Here is a 19,077-nt window from a genome sequence, read left to right as displayed (position 1 = left end):
TTTTACCCAAGAGAATACCTCTCTAGGAATTTCTAGATCCTCCAGTGCAACTCTGATCAACATCTTCCTGACATTGACCATAGAATTGCACTGGAATAGCTACAAATGCCTGGTGGAATGTTCTCTCTAGGAATTTACAGGTCCTTCAGTGCAACCTTTGGTTAGAATTGACCACAGAGTTGCACTGGAGGACCTAGATATTCCTAAAGAGAACATATGAATAAAATCCATGAATAGTCAAATCTGCAAAAGTCAAGGTCACAAATGTGGAAGGACAAGTGTATAATTTTGTTTTGTTTTGTTTTTTGTAGCTTCTGGACTAATAATGGCATCACCAATGTGTATTTTGGAAGGTGGACCTAATTTTCCTAACTCCTGAACTCTCTTTGCTTGTATCTCATTGCTAGTCATTGTTTCATCAGATTTCTGAAATAACATTTTAGTATCTGGCACTCTAACAACTTGCCTATCTGGACTTTCAATCTTCTGATAAATAATAGCAAAATCTATGAGTTTTACCCCTCTGCAAATATCATTTTCTATTTGTTTTTTAAATTATTCTTTAGATATAGGAGGAAGAAAGATTATAGAGACAAATAGCGATACATACAGACAGATAGCAATACGGACAGATAGACAGAAATGCACATACTGGCACACATGCAGGTGTGCGTGCATGCACACTTAGACCTAAAAAAGGAGAACATAAGTACTTCTCAATACTTTTCTAGACAGGCATGATCTATTTGTTCACTGCAAGAATGAGTAATATAAAAAGTAATTAGTGTGATAACACATTAGCATAATGTTCCATATGGTGTTATCCTTGCATTTGAATATGACAATTATTTATACTTTAATAAGTTAACTGTGACTGTTCTGCTGTCTAGCTCCAAAAATGTTGGAAGTGCATTATTCTTGAGCATAATGCATGTTATTACATAGCATAGCTTTTATTTTTGTAGTTTATGGGATATTTCACATCACAGATGCATTTGTTGTAGTGTTAAACCATCTGATGCATTCTTAAAATATTGTGAAATGAAACAGACAGGCCTGATAAAGCAGGCCATGGCAAGTCCAGTGCAATTCATGCCAGGACACACACCTGTCCCTGATCTGGGCCACCACAGTTTTGAACCGGGCCAACAAAATGAGCAACATTTTACCACTCCTTTTTGGCCCACTTCTTTGTAAAAGATGTGGCCTTGGCTGCACTTACGTCATCTAAACTATGCCCTGAAGAGAGCTGGGACATGGTTTATTTAGCCCAGCTGTTTTGGGACTGTATATATGACTGTGATGATCATCACTAGTTACACAAAGTACATAACTGGAATGCACATCCCAGGTCATGTACTTAGCCTATTTAAGCATCTACCAAAATTGGATTTCACTTAGTGATCTGTTTTTAATCAGGAGAGATTCCAAAATGTTTATTGTACAAATGGCCGGGACTTTTTATCTTGGAGCATAACATTAAGAAAGTGATTTTTTAAAAAACAATGCGTGAAAAAGGGGTGTCCTTAGGGCTTCATGCCCCTGGCCACCTCAGGAGCCATGAGAAGAAAGAGGTGGCCTCTTTCTCCTCAGGATCATTCCCACGGCCATGTGGTTGCCGCAGGAATGATCCGCTCCCAAAAAGGAGCTCTGTTTCGGAGCTCCTTTCTGTGCCACTGCAAAGGTGCAATAAACTGTTTGGACACAGTGTGTGCATGATGTCTCCGATGCATGTGACATGTGACCAGAGCCGCGTAATCATGGCCCCCACGCATACTAGGGTTAGGGAGTGTGCGGTTGGTGCAAGTATCCGCACGAGTACGCTGCTTTATGGCGGTCTGTACCACGCTGAAGATACTGAGGGTTAGACTTGTTATTCTAATACTCTTCTGAATTTTGGTGTGTGCGCTTTGCCTGTGGCCCCAAATGGACACTGTATTCTGGACAGCCATGATCCTCAAAGCATGGAAGCACGTCCACACTATTCCATATGCACATCAAACAGAATAGTTTGGGAGTTACAAATGAGAAACTTTAATACCTCTGAACTCAGGAAGACAGGCAATTGAGGCAGGATGTTTTGCTGGCCAAGCCCGATAAGGCTAATTTACAACTTAGTTCTCATCCTGAACATTGCCAAACTAAGCAACCCTTTTCAATGCAGATTTGATTTCCTTTGATGTAGGACAAACACCTTTCCCTCAGGCTAGTTTTTGCCTATAAAAGATTCCCAAAATTCTTTATCGGTGGGCTAGTTGGAAGGCACAGAGATACTCTGTTACTGTGAATTCTGACTGGTCCTGGTATGTCTGTTCTCCCCTCCACTCATTCGAACGGCTGTATACAATGCTATGTCTCTCATAATTTGATCCAGTCAAGCCTCATCTTGTGTAAGTATCGCCATAAGTTCAGTCTCCAACTATTCCAAGCTAACTCCTGATTTCCTTAGTCCTGGCATCTATGTGTGAGTGAATGTGGATTTTGGGGTGATTTTACCCCTTAATAAAAGAAATACTTCAGAGAATTCTGCCCCTGAAATCTTTCTTTGATTCCTTTTCTCTTGGTATACATAAGGGAAATGATCTCAAGGGTCCTAGTAGATGACCCAGTAAATTGAGCCAAATAACATTCCCGTACAGAGACTCTTTGCTACAGTGTTGATGTCACATTTTCCATAAACATTGAGTTAGGCACCTCCTACATTCACAACAATATTTCATTAATGTATCCTTGATTTCCTAATATTTCTCTAGGGTAGCACAGGATGTGAGATACCTTCCAATCATTTCTTTGACCTAGCTTTTTCTGCCTGCCTTGCTGTCACCACCAATCTGATTCTAATAACTGATCTAGTAATTTCTCTCCTTCCAGGTGGCTTGAGACCTCAGCTAAAGTCTCCTGATGATTATTATACATTCCTTTCTTGAATGCTTTCTCACACTTCAGTGGCTGCAAGACATCTTATTAACACAACTTTTAAAACTTTAGAACAAAGATGTTGAAGGGAGAGAAGCTGGAATACATTTAGAACTATGTGTTGAAAGTGAAAAGTGAAGGTTTTATTTGTCATGCCGACTTAAGGAAGAAGAAAAAGGTGTTTGCCTCATTAACATAAGGTCTGGTCTGCACTGATTCTTAAAACCCTCTAATCTTTTGGACTTCTCGATATGTCATTTTTTGGTAGTGTTTCTGACAAGGCTTCCAGTTTCATACTACTGACATAGCAGATCTAATGTATGACAGCAGCAAACAGATGGAAGGCCAAAATTTGGTTAGCATTTACTAAGGAAAACTTAGAATAGGTTATGGTGAAAGCTGCCAGTAGAGCATTAGTGCTAGTGGTGAAACCTCCCTTGAGGTTTTTGATCTTGCCTTCCTGGCTTCCCCATGACAGCTTGTCAATGTTGGGGCAATATGCAATGATGACAATAATGTAAAGTGCCAGACAGAGCAGAACTGGTGAGGGCCTTGAATACCAAGCCATTGCTTTCAGAGCTTAGACAGCTTGTGGCCCAAGCCTCACCACTAATTTCAAAGTGACAGGCTACCCTCTTGGACTATAAGCCACTGCTGTATCCATAAATTAATAAGTGGTGATTTGCAGTTATTTCCTTTTTCCTTAAGAAGGGTCACATTAAAATTTTGCCAACAGGGATAACATCACTCCTTTTGATGTGTAAGTAATGTTTAAATTCTAGGTATCAGGATATGAGCTCATTAAATGCTAATGGACTGATATTATTATTATTATTATTAACCTTTATTTATAAAGTGGTGTAAATTAACACAGCGCTGTACATACAATCTTTTTAATTGGACGGTTCCCTGCCCTCAGGCTTACAATCTAAAAAGACACAACACAAAAGGAGAAGATATCACGATTCAGTACTGGTTTGCACTGTGCCTTGTACTGCTGTATTTTCACCTGTTCATGGTGTGGGTATTCAGGCATGACAAGGACAGGAAAGAATGTATTTTGTTCCACAGACTAGCATCTTGCAATAATCACTGTTTTAAAGGATCAAAAGATAACTGTTTTAATTACTAAACATAATTACTAAATGACTCAAATTGATGACTCAATTTAATTACTAAGGTGGGGTACAGACTGCCAGAAACAGGCGCCAGGGAGGTGCCTCTCTTTGCTGCGCATGAGTGCCGCAGCATACAAATTGTGTGGCGCTGCTGCGCAGGAGAAAACGAACTCCAAAAAGCAGCTCCTTTTTGTGGCGCTGCAAAGCGCCAGAGACTGTGTGGTTACTTCGCAGCTGCGCATTGTTGTTTGGAGGCGGCGCAGCTGTGACATCATTGTTACATGTGCCATCTGTAGGGTTGCGGGGCATGTGCACATGCCGCCCCGAGGCAACCCTAGAACGTTGTGACACGTCACAAAGTGCCCATCTTTACAGGGCCTAAATTTTAAATTCTAATTACTAAATTACTAAAAATAACTATTTTAGTTACAGAAATGTAAAGTGGTTACTTTTGTATACTTTTACAGAAGGGATATGTTATTATGAAGTTGAAGGCTTTCATGGCTGGCATCCATAGTTTTTTTGTGGGTTTTTCAGGCTATGTGGCCATGTTCTAGAAGAGTTTATTCCTGACATTTCACCATCATCTGTTGCTGGCATCTTCAGAGAATGCTGACCCACTCTTTTCCAGGTCAGCATTCTCTGAAGATGCCAGCCACAGATGCTGGCGAAACATCAGGAATAAACTCTTCTAGAACATGGCCACATAGCCCGAAAAACCCACAAAAAACCAACATGTTATTGCTTGGCCTCAAGATTATAACCAATTACTTTACACAATTGCTATGGCTTGAGGAAGAGGCAGGTCATGTGGAATGGTGGGATTATGTACAATACTGACCTAAATTTGGGTCTAATCACAGAGCATCGTGGAATGACATCTGGGATAACGGAAAGGGTATGTGGTGAAGTTTAATAAAAGAAAAACATGACTTAGGGGCTGAGCAGACAGAGGAAAAACTGGGCCTTCCCAGTTTTCCAATTTGTCTGGAACCCCCACTGTCCACATGGCCTGCTCCTAAGGCAAGCCAATTTCCCAAGGGTTGTCCACACCATAAAACATCAAGCTACACTACTTGATTTTTTTTCTGCCCCCCCCCCCCACCATGCATGTGCACCATCGCACAAACACACCACCCTTGTCTTGTCCATCTGCCATCCCATTGGATGCCCCATGTGACTGACCACACAGTTGCAGAAGCAACTGTTGCAGAAGCAATATGATGCCCATACAGTGAATCAGTGTACCATGATATTTGCAAAGCATACATGCCCCCTTTCCCCACTTCATCCCATGCTCCCCTATTGGACTGGCAAGTTTGTGTGTTTTTAATACATCCATTGCATTAATGGTGACCTGCTGTGTTTGTCATAATTTTAGTTCATGGCATGTGTGGTGGTTAGCTGGTGTGGATGGTGCATATGTCCACTTGTGCATCTGTACACTTGACAAAAGAAAAACACCATCTGGCAAGCAATGGCAGTGGTGGCTGCATCTCTCCTGGCCCAGGACACATGCTCCAGACTGCTTTTGTGAGCCACCTGGGCCTTTCTGCATTCCTGCACTTGCATCATGCTATTTAAATGCCAATGCAATAATGTGAAACTTCTGATGTTATAGGGCTTTATTTTGGGCTGGTGTTTCACCTTGGAGTACAGTTTTGTCCTGTTTTTACCATGTTTCCACCTCATGCATTGTATAAACAACTAAGGCTCCAAACGGGGTGAAACTGCCTTCTTTCTTTCTTTCTTTCTTTCTTTCTTTCTTTCTTTTTTGCCAGTTCAGACAGGCCCATACACAAAGTGTTAATTGCACTATGAGAAGAATTCCATTTTATAATTAAAGACCCTTAAAAAGAAGAAAGTAAAGGCACTGTTTTGGACATTACATCGATACATCAATGTTCCATCAAGTTAAAGTTAATGAATGATACTGGCAGATTCTACCCAACCAGAAATTAGTCTGAATGTGTGGAGTTTGTACAGTTTATCAATCTGATCTTCAGAACATCTATCACAAGATGTAAAAACCCTGGAAAAATGAAAAGGTTACAGGAGGGAAGATATACTCCTTCAGGCATCAAGGTTTCAAGCCATGAAAAGAGAAAGAAGTTAAAAACTGCAGTTTGCATTGAGCTCAGAAACAAATACTGGGAGTTAGAGAAGATAATATACTTCTGGTGTAATAGATTTGATAATGACTAGTTCCGATTAACAATTAAGTTTATCGCACAGCCCCCAGGGATGTGATGGGGGTGGGATGAAAGGGAGCGGGTTGAGAACAGAATGGGGCAAGGGATGCATTTTACCGCACGTTGGAATGCTGCCGATGCCATTGGAAATTCCCATTCTGTTCCCAATCCATCCCACAGGAGGTGATTTTCAGGAACGCTTCTGAACAGTTCTTGAAAATCACCTCCTCTGGGATGGATTGGTAATGGAATAGGAGCTTCCGGTGGCATCGGCAGCATTCTGACGTGCGGTAAAATGTGTCCCTTGCCCGTTCTGTTCCCATCACTCTCCCTTTCGTCCCACCCCCATCATGTCCCCGGGGGCTGTGCGATAAACTATTCCAATTTTGTTCTGTACATTGAATATTCACTAATTTTCTTGTTCCTACTACAAAACAGTGTTTTATTGTGAAAATTGCCAACTGCCATGAAATATTTTGTAAACTGAGACATTTTTGTGAAAAAATGAAATCAATGTTTTTGTATCTGAAGAGTGATCTGTCATCTCATTTGGTGATGGATCACTCTTCAGATACAAAAACATTGATTTCTGGATTCTTGTATCACATTCATCAAGATGCAGCTACAGAGATCTTTCATAATGGGACTCAAGCATCCATTTTGGTATCCACAGGGGGCCCTGGAGCCAAACCCCAGTGGATATCAAGGGCCCATTATATATGTTATGTTGCTTATCTTGATAGTTGAATGCTTTCAATAGCTTTCCTATCTCTGGGCATTTTCTGAGTGAGTGAGCATGGTACCCAAACTATGCTGAGCTAAGCAAGTACAACCTGCCTACTGCATTGCATGCTTTCATTCTATCTTGGAAGAAAGGTAAGGTAAATAAATAAAATATTTGGGGGGAAACAGCAATAAAACAGCAGAAAATTTAAAATGGCTAGAATCCTGTTGGTCAGTAAAGCTGCAGAAAAAACACTGAATCAATGCACAGGTAAATCTAATTGATTCAGTAGGCCTGCTCTAGTTAGAACTATGAAGTGGATTTTGGTCAATGTTTCTTTTATGTATAGCCAAAAAATCCCCAGCAGCAGCTAAAAACTTCCTATGAAAAGATAATAACATAATTAAAATGATTATGAATAATGGTAGATGAATCAGAACTGAAGTTTCAGCAAACATCATTGAGATTTACACCTCTGATATTGTGCATGTCATGCCTCTATTTTCACATTCTGCTCATATGCTTCTTGAAATTATTTAGAGCATATTGTATTGCACCTATATGTAAAACAAGCAATTTCCCACCAGTACCACTGAAAACACTAATTTGGAACAAATGACATCAGTGAAGATGATAGTTACCACCATAAAGTTAAGGCTCGGGCATTTTAATTTGGAAAGTGAATTGAGAATAATTTTTAATGGTCTCACATCATCCAGTGTTATGATGGTTTCCCCAGGAGGAACATTTGAGAAGTTGTTCAGCCATCCTGACTAGCACACAGGAAAGATCTAACTGTAGATTGGAAGCCCTGCCTGTCTTCTGTTGGTAGGGCAGAAGAAAAGAAGCAGCAGCATTTTTCCTTCTTCCCCCTCCTCTTTCATTTTAAACATTTTGTACAATTATTCTTCCATTGCCACTCCTTTTTCCTAATGTATAAAAAGTATTTATTTTATCACTTTTTGGCCACCAAAATTTCCAAAGTGATATACAATTTAAAAAATCAAAAACATTCTTTGGCTTGCTTTTTTGTTATAAGAAAAAAAATCATGCAAATATAAAATATAAAAACTAAATACAAAACCAAGACTATTACTGACCAGATATCCAAATTACAGGATGTGAAAGCAGTGTTTTACAAGACTGTAAGATACTTAGCCATAAGATGGCAACTGTACAACTTGTGATAGCTTCCACTGGATGGGGTAGTGAATTCTCCCTGAGTTTTGGTCTGATTTTTAAAGCTTTTCTAGTTGCTGAAAATCCACACCATCATGACTCCCCCCCCCCCGCCAAAAAAATAGGTTCCACTCCTATAAAGATTAAACCACCAAATGGATTCACTGTTGCCAGCCGCAACTGACTTACTCTAAAGAGGAAAAAATGGAACATGTACAGTTTATCCAAGAAATATTTATTTACATATTGTCATAAATTTGGGGGTGGGGGGGGGACTACCATTAACCTAAACATTTTTAAAAATGTACCTGAGGATGACATTTAGCATTTGTTAGTAAATGCAGTGAAATATGTACAGAAGATCTCTGAAAATATTACAGTTTGCAGCTCTGTGTATTCTAGCCTGTAGATAATAATAAGAGATGAAAGGACACATCACGGCAGTCACAGAAAATTGATACAAGGCCTGAACCTCTTCAGGGCATGTTATTGATATTTTGTAAGGATTGCATAAAGGGAACCGTGAAAGAGAAATGAGGGAGGAGAGACTGCAAAATAGGTGCAGAACAATAAGCCCTTTGGAAGCCAATGGAAGTAGCAGTTGGATGTGGCAAAGACAATATGATCTATAGTAATTCAGTAATTAGCTACATGAAAGCAGGAGATGCCCCGAGATTACATTTGGGAAGCAGTGAGATAAATGATTGCTTATCATAACTGATGGAGATTTTCATTGTCTCTCTATCATAAAACTATTTCTCAATTTAATTTCTACAGTCTAGTCACTAGCCTGAGTTATGAAGCAATGGGTCAGTTCTGTTTGTAGAGTTTCATATTAAAGGTCCCTGGTGAATGAAGCCTTTAAAAGGCTAACAAGCAAGAAAACAAAGGAGACAGGATTTCCAGATTTCAGCAACTGCATTGGTTCTGTATCAATCAACTAGAAACAGCAGCAGTAGCAGCAGCAACAGCAGCAGGGATATCAAAGTAAATCAAAATATATTCAAGTCACCCATTTACTTATCCACGACAGCTGGAATGAACTGAATGTCCATGTGGAACATCATGAAAGTAAGGAAAGACCGAGATAAATATTTTGGAGTTCCAGTCATGATGCCAGTTGATTCAGAACAAAATGAACCATACCCATGAAATTAATTACTTTGGAAGGGTGAATTATTAACTGATTTTAGCTTAATTGTTCTAATTCAGAATGAAACGTTGGCATATTTAAAGCATCATGAATTTCCCAGGTTTCTGAAGTTTCAAATCCCATGCCCCTCAAAGTGGTGTGTGTTTTTACAAGGACTTGTTGTTTTGAAGAGCACTAAAGATGCCTGTTTCAATACAGAACTTGGGAAAGTTATCCTTTCAGGACTACAACACCAAGTATTCCCCAAGAAGTGTGACTTTCCAAACACTTACCCCATCCCAGGAATCACTATTGATTCCAAGTATATTGTATTCAGTGCTGAGAAGATCTTTCTTTGAGGCCTTGGTTATTCCCTGCAAGTCAGAATGACCATTACAAATGCAACTGTTTTACAGTATAAGACCCTTTTCTCCTTCTAAGCTTTCCAGGCTTAGAATATCTCTAGCAGTTCCAGACAGGGCCTGCCTACAATATTTTATTTTCGGAGACAATCCCTTCCCCCCAAGAGAAGGTACATATAACCTAAGGTAAGGAAAGTTGATTTACACCTGAGATAGGTCCTGAAAGTGCCTCTGCCTGTCTCAATCAAGAAAAATGTAATAGTAATAGCAAATGAAATAAACAATTAGCAGCCATCCACACTGCTCCATATTAGCCACCTAATGCAACTATTCCCTATACCCAGAGGTAGGACTAGGACTGCTACGAGAATGGCTAGAACTGCAAATTTGTTACCATCTCCAAATCACAACCAACTGATACAATGGGCGCACAATAAACTGCAGTTGCCCATATATAGTATCTGAGATATTCCTGATACTTTGGTTCTTATCCCAGTTGTAAGAGCTGAGTTTGAAATCAAGATTACCTCATTAATATAAATACAGTTTGTTTATACACAACAACAACAACAGTTCCTCCTCTTCCCAGCCATCCTGGGCTTTCAGATTTCTCTGGGGCAGGAGGAGGAACAGGTGTGTGCACCCTCCCCATTCCAGGCCTTCAGCTGCCTCTCCTCTTCCTTAGGCCTTCAACTGTCTCCAGAGAGGCAGCTGAATGCCTGGGAGGGTGGTGGATGTCCTACCATGGATGTCCCACCCCCCCAGGTAGCACTTGGTGCCGGAACACCTTTTAGTTTGGCCACTTGGTACCTAAAAGATTCACCATCACTGACCTACTAGATGGGGGGAGGGGAGAAGAGGAAAACATTGAAGTTGAAAGACTGCTACCCATATCCATCAATATTTTGAAATGTAAGACCATGAAAAGTCCATGTAAGACCCAATTATTAAAAATTATATAGTGTGGCTTCAAAAGGTTGGACATTTCCATCTGTAACTGCCGTGCAAGTACACTAGGAAAGGGTAAAGAAAAAATAACATTCTTTTGGTAAATAATTGTTGTTAGATGGTGAATACCTCATATGGATGAAACACATCACTCTCTTTGCTTTATATCTTCTTTATTGGCCTCTTTCTTGAACTGTAAATAAAAATTAGGTGTCAATAGGAACCTGCTTTTGTCTCAGAGCTGTCCTCTGCTTTAAGCTCTGAAGCCAATAATGCAATCTGTTTTAATTAGTTTTGATCTGTATGGTCTGAGATCTGTGTAGCATATGAAGAACAGTTTCAACAAGCATTCATAGAAGTAGTGAGTAGCACTGCAGCTGGAGCTTATGAGTAAATTAATTCACTTTGATAGAAAGCCTGGAATCAATATTATCAACAAGAAACATGTTGTGTCCTGTATTTTGTGTTCAAATCATTTATTGTCAAATTGTGTGTGGTGAAATGGGCAGTCTAGGGAGAGAAGCAAGAATCATTTGGATGAAATAAGGAAGAAAGGCATAGCAAAATCTGTCACTATCTCTGTCAAAGAGTAAGGAATAATGGTTCTCTTTTTATATTACAAATTTTGTAGATAGTAGTGGAGGTCCATGCTGACACTGTAGTAAATAAAATTTCAGCATATGCTCAGATAACACTAGGATGGGACATTCTAGAAAAAAAGTACATCTGCAGAAGGATACTTCAACCTACCTTCAGGCAGCAGAAATTTTTCCACAAGAGACTTGCAGTTTTCCCTAAATTTACCTGATTCTGTGAAACTGAATTGTACTTATCCACCTCATTCCAAACAGTCCAAGCTATATCCAGGAATTTGCATGGTTATAGTGAGGGGGGGGGGGGAATCCTAGAACTCTATATTTCAGGTAGCAAACACACAATTCTCAACTTTTTGTCCTCTCCCTCCCTCTATCTGTTTTAATTTCTACTTCAGAGTCTTGAAGCCCAAGAGGGAGGTGGGAATGGAATCCATGATTTAATCATCCTGGTGTTGCCCTAGTACAGGGTTTATTGTAAGCTTTCCCCCATACTCCACAAGGTGCAAGATAGCCAGTAATAAGATGAAACTTCTCAAAACACTCAGCCCAGTATGTTAATTTGCACATGCTAAATCATCCAAACAAAGATTCAACAAATAATACACTTTTATAGTTGGCCACTTGAATGACAAATATTTTTTAATGTCCTGTTGCTGCTGCTGCTGTTGTAGTTGTTGGAAAATAACACCAGTGTATGCTAAACAAATGTGTGAATGAATGATGCTGATATCACTGACACCAAAAATGCTTTTAAACACCATGAAAAAGCTATCAGACCATTAACCAGTGTATTCCCCGTTACCATATATGTATTATAGACAATAATGATTGTATTCCCTATTACCATGTATGGATGTGACAGTGGACAGTTAAGAAAGTGGATAGGAAGAAAATCAATTCATTTTAAATGTGGTGATGGAGAAGATTGCTGAGGATACCATGGACAGCCAAGAAATCAAACAAATGGATACTAGAACAGATCAAATCAGAAATCTCTCTGGAAGTCAAGATGACTAGACTAAAGCTGTCATACTTTGTCCACATCATGATAAGGCATGACTCACTTGAAAAAAAAATAATGCTAGGAAAGGTGGAGGGAAGCAGAAAGAGATGAAGGCCACATCCTAGATGGAAGGACTCTATAAAAGAAGTCATGGGTATGAATTTGCAGAAACTGAATAGAGCAGTGGAGGAAAGAGAAATTTGGAGATGTCTCATCTACAGGATCGCCATGGGTTAAGATCAATTTGAGGATAGATAACAACAACAACAAGAACGATTAGGCCTACAATAACATGGTGGTATTTTTTCCTTGTTTTGTTATTAACAAAATAAAAGTGAATATTTGAAACAAAAATTTTTCATGCATTTGTATGTAGCTTTATTTTCCACTAATCTCCAACAATTTTCTGGATTTTTGTTGAACACTGTGGAACTTTTAAAACTTTCTTAGAACTACATTTTTCCTTAAATCCTCTAGAAAGCTGTCATCCATTTTTATTGTTAAAATATACATTGAATATGTAGATTATTAGTTCTTCTCAGTTAAAAAGTAAATGTAGTTTGTGATACTACCAGAACACCTTCTACTTCACAGTTACCATAAGACAGTTATGACAATATTCATAGTGCATGCATGGATTGTACCACTGCTCTGTCACTGTAACCCACTTGAAAAACCAAATTCTACTAACTAAGGAATATTAGATGAATGGAAAGACTTTAATCTGCATATGAGCTATTCAGACCTGAAATAATAGGTTGCTGCAACAGAGGCAATTATACAGAATATCATCCATGACACGGAATTGCCCCTTTTATTTAAATTTATGCACAGCTTAGACTATAATTAAAAATAATGCATGCGCTTCTGTATGTACTATGAACAATAATTCCTTTACTTTGCTTAGCTTTACAGTGTGCAAAAGCAAAGCTTCTAAAGAGGAAAGGACATATTATTCAACTGAAAACATGTCTCCAAATCTGTCTGTCTGTCTGAAATCCTTCAACACAGATCTATTCAACATAAGTCAAAATTGTATCCCACTAAATACGTATTCTCTAGAAAATGAACATGGGATTACACCTATGATCCTTCCATAAAATGTTCCTAATTCATCCATCAAATCAAATTTATTAATGAAATTTCTACTGCAGAATGGCTTTACTGAAATAATGGCAAATGATTTGTGTTAGTCATTTTCTTTTCTGCAAAAATTCAGTGATACAAAGTAAGCTGTTAGTTTAGTTTGGTGATGTTTTATTAAGTGATGGGTCATTCTTGGCTATGGAATACACACTGCAACAATATTGAATGATGGGAACTAAAGTGACAATTATAGGAGTCGTTCTCACTACTGTTTGTTCCAAATTGTGATTCAGGTTATATGACCTTAGTTCCCACTTGAAACTGCTTCCGATCCTCACTGGATCAATTCCAGTTGGAATAAAACAAGGAAAATGTAAAAAACCTGGGGTATCCTTATAGTACTTTTTGAGCGGTTTTGCCCCGAAGAATCGATTCTGAAGCATGCCCAATAAGTGGGAATGCCAGATCAGAATCGATTCTTTCTGTGGGGAGGGACAATTGACAGAGGGTTGTGTACCATCCCTCCCAAGAGATGTCACACACACCCCAAGTGCTCTCTTTTTGTGTGTGTTTTTTTAAAAATATATATAAAATGAATTGCAAAATCAAGATATTGGTAAAGCAACAACTCAAAGGCAAGTCGTTACCAATCTATTGACTTTGCAATTAATTCTTTTTTTAAAAAAAGAAAAAAGTGCCCCCCTCCCCCTCTGGGTATGAAATGGAGGATGTGTCCTGGGAAAGGAGGGAATGTCTGGTCAGCCTGGGAGAAGGTTGTGGGCTCACTCTCCAGGGGTCTTCTTCCCCTGAAGCTGTGAGAGTGTGAGTTGCCCAAGGCCACACAGTGGGTTTCCATGGCTGAGGGGAAATTGAAACCCAGGTCTCCAGAGTTCAACTGCTCCAACCAACAACAACCCTCCCCCTCGAGGGCCTGGCTCCTCGCTCTCACCATTTGGCTCCTCAGCTCTGGAGGGAGGGGGAAGGACAGAAGGCAGGCAGGCAGACCCGGCTGGGGAAAGACTGGAGCCAGCCCAGGGGTCTTGAATGCTTTCCAGTGGCTTTGCAGGCAGGCAGATGCCTTTCTGCCTTTCCTCGTGGGGCAGGGGGACCAGATCATGTCCTCATCATCGAGGGGGGACCAGGAACCACAAAATGGAAGACACTAGACCAGGCTGACTCTCTCCATCTTTGAGTCCTGGGCAAGGGCAGAGAAAGCCTCCCAGCCCCGAGCCTTCCTCTTCCTCCTCCTCCTCTTATTTTTCCCCCTTCCTCACTTTCTTCCTTCTCATCTTCCTACACCCCCTTTTTCCTCCTGTTCCTCCTCCTCTACCCTTCCTTCCTCCTCACAGTCTGGACTGCCATGACGTCATGTTGATTGATACATGAGTGGCACAAATGGGGACGGCAATCATGCCAAAAAACAACAACAACAACACCATGATTTGGCTGCAGGGTTAAAAAGCTCCCCTTTATAGTGGGAACTGAGGACCTTTTTGAATTGATTGCAAACATGGAGCGGAACCAGATTGGATTAAACTGTAAGTGGGAATGAGCCCATATATCTCAGGGATGGCAGAGAAGAAGCCACATTCACTTTTTATGTACTGTGGGTTGAACTGGGAGTAGGTGTTTGTTCTGAGAGGTTTGTTGTGATCAAGATTGTGTTTTTCTGTGCTTTCAAGACCTGTGAGTCATCTTCTGTTTTAATTTTTTTTTTAAGTGAGTGAATGTCAGTGGAACATAACCTTCTAGAACTTACTAATACTTTTTGCCAACCATAAATACAACACTGTTATTACAAGGTAGTTATTTAGAACTGTAGGCAGCAAGGGGAAATAGGAAAGTTCTGTCACTGAATGATATGAACTACTCTATATTAAGCAAGAGTTGACCCTGTTGACTTCTATGCTCTTTAATGCAAGTCCATGTTGTCTGTGCCTTTAAAAAGGCATTAACTGCTCTGTAAAGGATAAAAGATGATAGACAAGTTTCAATGTGGCATTTAGGAAAAGCTCATTTAAAGTGAAGAAAATGGTGTTCTCAGTTCCTCAAAACAGCAAATATATATCTTCTATAAAATTAAAGTTAGAGCTTGAAAAGGTTGCTTGGCTTCAGGATTAAAGAACTATAATCCAAATAAGTAACTTTTTAAAGTTCTGCATAAAACTGGTGAATTCCGATCATGTAAATAATAGGAAAAGCTCTGTTCAGGTAAAGGAAGTGGTTCTTTTCTTTCCTCCAAAGTGGTATCTTTTCTCATGCTAACTAGAGAATAAACTTCTTAACATAAATACAGTATAGAAGGATATTTGAGGAAATGATGTGGGTGAGTTAGCCTGCTGTTGTGGTTGCCTGGTTACATGTGCCCATTTCCTGCCAACATTATTTGTTTCTTCTCCTTGGGTGTCAAGCTTTAGATTTATTAATACCTAATCCCATGTCATTCCCCACAGCCTTGGTTGCTCTTATCTCCCCAGGTCAATCTGCACGTTGTTCCTGTAATCCTTGTGCATGGTTAGCACTTCAATTTGGATAAGACCTTCAGATATTTTCCCTGCTGAATTTGAAGCCTTAATGTATAAACAGCTTGTTAGGGTGTAGCAGAGCTCACATAATTTGGGTAGTTTTGGACTACAGAGCTCAGGTTTCCCCAGCAAGCATGGGCGAGCACGTTGTAATTGAAAAATGTTTTGTAATTTTGTGGTTAGTGTCATTTTGCCTACAATTCCTATCATCACTAGCAAGCATAGCCAATGCTGATGGATTCTAGAATTTTATTCCCTGCATTAGGCTATTGGGATATTTTCTAAGCTTCGGGAACTAGGAAACATTTCTGGACAGAATGAGAACAAATCCAAGCTAGGAAATGAAATTTCAATACCCTCTTCTATCCAGCCATGTGGCTGGGTGAAGTGCCTTGCTTCTAGCTTCTGATATTGGACAGAAAGTGTTTGTATATGGTAGGGATGGGTTACAATAACCAAACCAAGATCTGGATTTGAAGGGAGGGCATTAGCAATATGCCTTTGGTGGGTCTCGTCTTCTATAGACGAGCCTTGGTGCTGCCAACTGATAGGACTACAAGGATTACCTTGGACTACAGCACTACTTGTGCTGGCACTTGGCAACTGGGTAATCTCAAAGAAAAATGCTACATTTGGAAAATTTGAATGGTGACTCACAACTGCCCAGTCCTGACTACAGTGGGATTGGGGAGCCCATATCAGATATCAGCATTGGGCTTTGCCATAGTGCTGGGTTCATGGAAACTAAGCTGATTGTTGCTAAAAGAACAACAGTTCACTCTTTTTTTTAGTTTTCTATGTGGTTGGTACAGTTGGGGGGGAAATTTGTTCAGTTCATTTTTTGATACCAACATCCTCAAAATTTGCAGATTTCTTCATAATTTCTTCATAAAAAATATAAACACAAATCTGTAAGAACCTGAAATGAAAATGGCTTCAAATATGAGAGAAAGCAAGACTAACAGATACAAACATCCAGACAGAGAGCTTTGAGAGCTTAGCTCTTAAAAGTCTACCTTTTAATACTTGTGTCTTCAACCAAATTTGTGACAATCTATTAATATTGTCATTTTTTAATGGTAGGGCCCTTACGTGTAAATGTTAAGCAGGTAGAACAATATGGCTACATTTATTCATCTTGGACAGTAAAAATGGTTGAGAATTTAATTCAGCCCCTTATTTTTTATATAAATGTACAAAAATGCATTTTTTTCATAAATGGGATAGAAAGTACTATCCCAAATAGGGAGAATCTACACACCATGTAGTATGTGCTGATGATTTCATCATCAAACACTGTAAGGCACATTATCTGGAGCTGCCGTTGTCCTTTTTCACAAGCTGCACTTAGTAGAGAATGGAACAGCTGACTGCTACTGTGACAGTGAGCCATATACAAATTGCTCTTTGTACACTAGCTATCACATAGTACTGACCCACACTCAAGGTTATGTTGATGAGATTACCTGGCAACTGCCTTTCCTTTTGTTCCATAGTTTACCTTCCAAGATCTTCACAGAAATACCAATTTGATGTTTTATGATCATATAATAATTCAAAACCAGGCCTTCTCAGTTGTGTTATCCACCCTTTAGAACATATGTACAATGTATGTATACAATGTCAGAGATGGAGACTGTGAGGAATTTCAAATGTCTGCTGAAAGTATATTTGTTTATTCAGATTCTCCATTCCTCTATGAGATTCTGTGTAACTGGTACTTCTCTTTTTTTTTATTCTAATGTTATTCTTATTACATATTTTACTTATGATTTTATAGTTTATTGTCTATAAATCACTTACAGATTTTATTCCCCCCCGATGGATACCAAAATCCATGGAAGCCCTATTCCCATTATATACAATGGGGTAGTAAAATGCTGTCCTTTATATAAAATGGCAAAATCAAGATTTGCTTTTTGGAGATTTGCTGATGGAGGGACATTTTCTAGCCAAGACTGACTGAATCTATGGATGCAAAATTCATGGATATGGAGGATCAGTTGTAAATAAATATGAAATAAACAGATTTTTAAAATTCAGATTTGAGAAAAAGTACTTTTCCCCTTTTCATCCATCTCTAGGCAGAGGAGGAAAAGTACAGGATACATTCAGGTGAACATAGTCAGGAAATAAATGTGAAATTTCCCTCTCTGTGTCTTCCATCTTATTGGGAAATTGTTATTTTTAAAAAAAAAATTGTGCAGCATGCAAAGCTTTAAAGTTTTTATATTTTTGTATTTTGTATTTCGCTTTAATACTTTGCATAACTAATTAGCTCATACAGTGCCTTGAGCTTTTTGAGACGCCCGGATAGACCATGAATAAAATGATAACTAAATTTAAATGTAATTAATTTAATTTAAATGTAAATGCATTGCCAAAGCTTAATGAATACACCTTTTGAAACTACAGAACATAATTTATACTCAAGTGTGAAATAATTCCCCATAGTATTGTCGGCTACCTTGGACATACACTGGAATGAATGATCCATCAAGAATCCCAAGCTCCAGAACTTTCATTTGTTGATGGGCCCACATAGTGTTGAAGTGATGAATTTTGAAGTTCACATGATCCCCACATAAGCTTCATGAAGCAAAGACAAGTAGTGTATAACATAATACCCAATGTATTAAGAATAGCTGGAAATTATAGAACAGCTGACAAAGGGAAGCATAATGAGATGGTGGGGTGGGGGGTGGATGGCAGATTACATTATCTCCCTTGCTTAGCAAAAATCCCAGTGTGCCTACCCTATGACTCCTGGCTCCATTACACTCCACTACAACACTGGCCCATGGTTTAATCAAGTGCAGCATGGTCAAGATCCTAGATTGGCTACTTGATGGTCAAGATCCTAAATGGACTACTTGATGCTCAAGATCCTAGATTGGCTACTCAGTTAAATAAGTAGTGTCTTTTGGCTTGATTCCACACCCACCACATCCTGTTTCTGTTGTGATGGTGCCAGTCATGGGAAGTGACAGAGGTCTGTTCTCTTGCCCACTGAGTCACAGCAGATTCATGTTTCCATCCTCTTCCCACCAGCAGTCCCTGGTATAGCAATCAGAAGTAGGATCTCTGTGACAATTCCTCCTCACACTAGAAATTGCTGGCAGGAGGAGCGTGGAAACATGACTCTGCTGCACCCTGTTAGACAGGAGAACAGACCTCCATCATGTGCAGCAGCTGGTGGCCATTAAAGTAGGATTGGGGCACTTTTACAATTGTGACAACAGTGCCACAGTTGTGAATAGGTAGTTTTCAGGAATGCAAATCAGTCATAGAATCAT

The sequence above is a fragment of the Sceloporus occidentalis genome, unplaced genomic scaffold, assembly GCF_023333645.1.
Source record: "Sceloporus occidentalis isolate IW3139 unplaced genomic scaffold, rSceOcc1.0.p SCAF_5, whole genome shotgun sequence".
Classification (NCBI taxonomy): domain Eukaryota; kingdom Metazoa; phylum Chordata; class Lepidosauria; order Squamata; family Phrynosomatidae; genus Sceloporus; species Sceloporus occidentalis.
The sequence above is the reverse complement of the archived record's forward strand: the minus strand, read 5'-3'. Positions refer to the sequence as shown.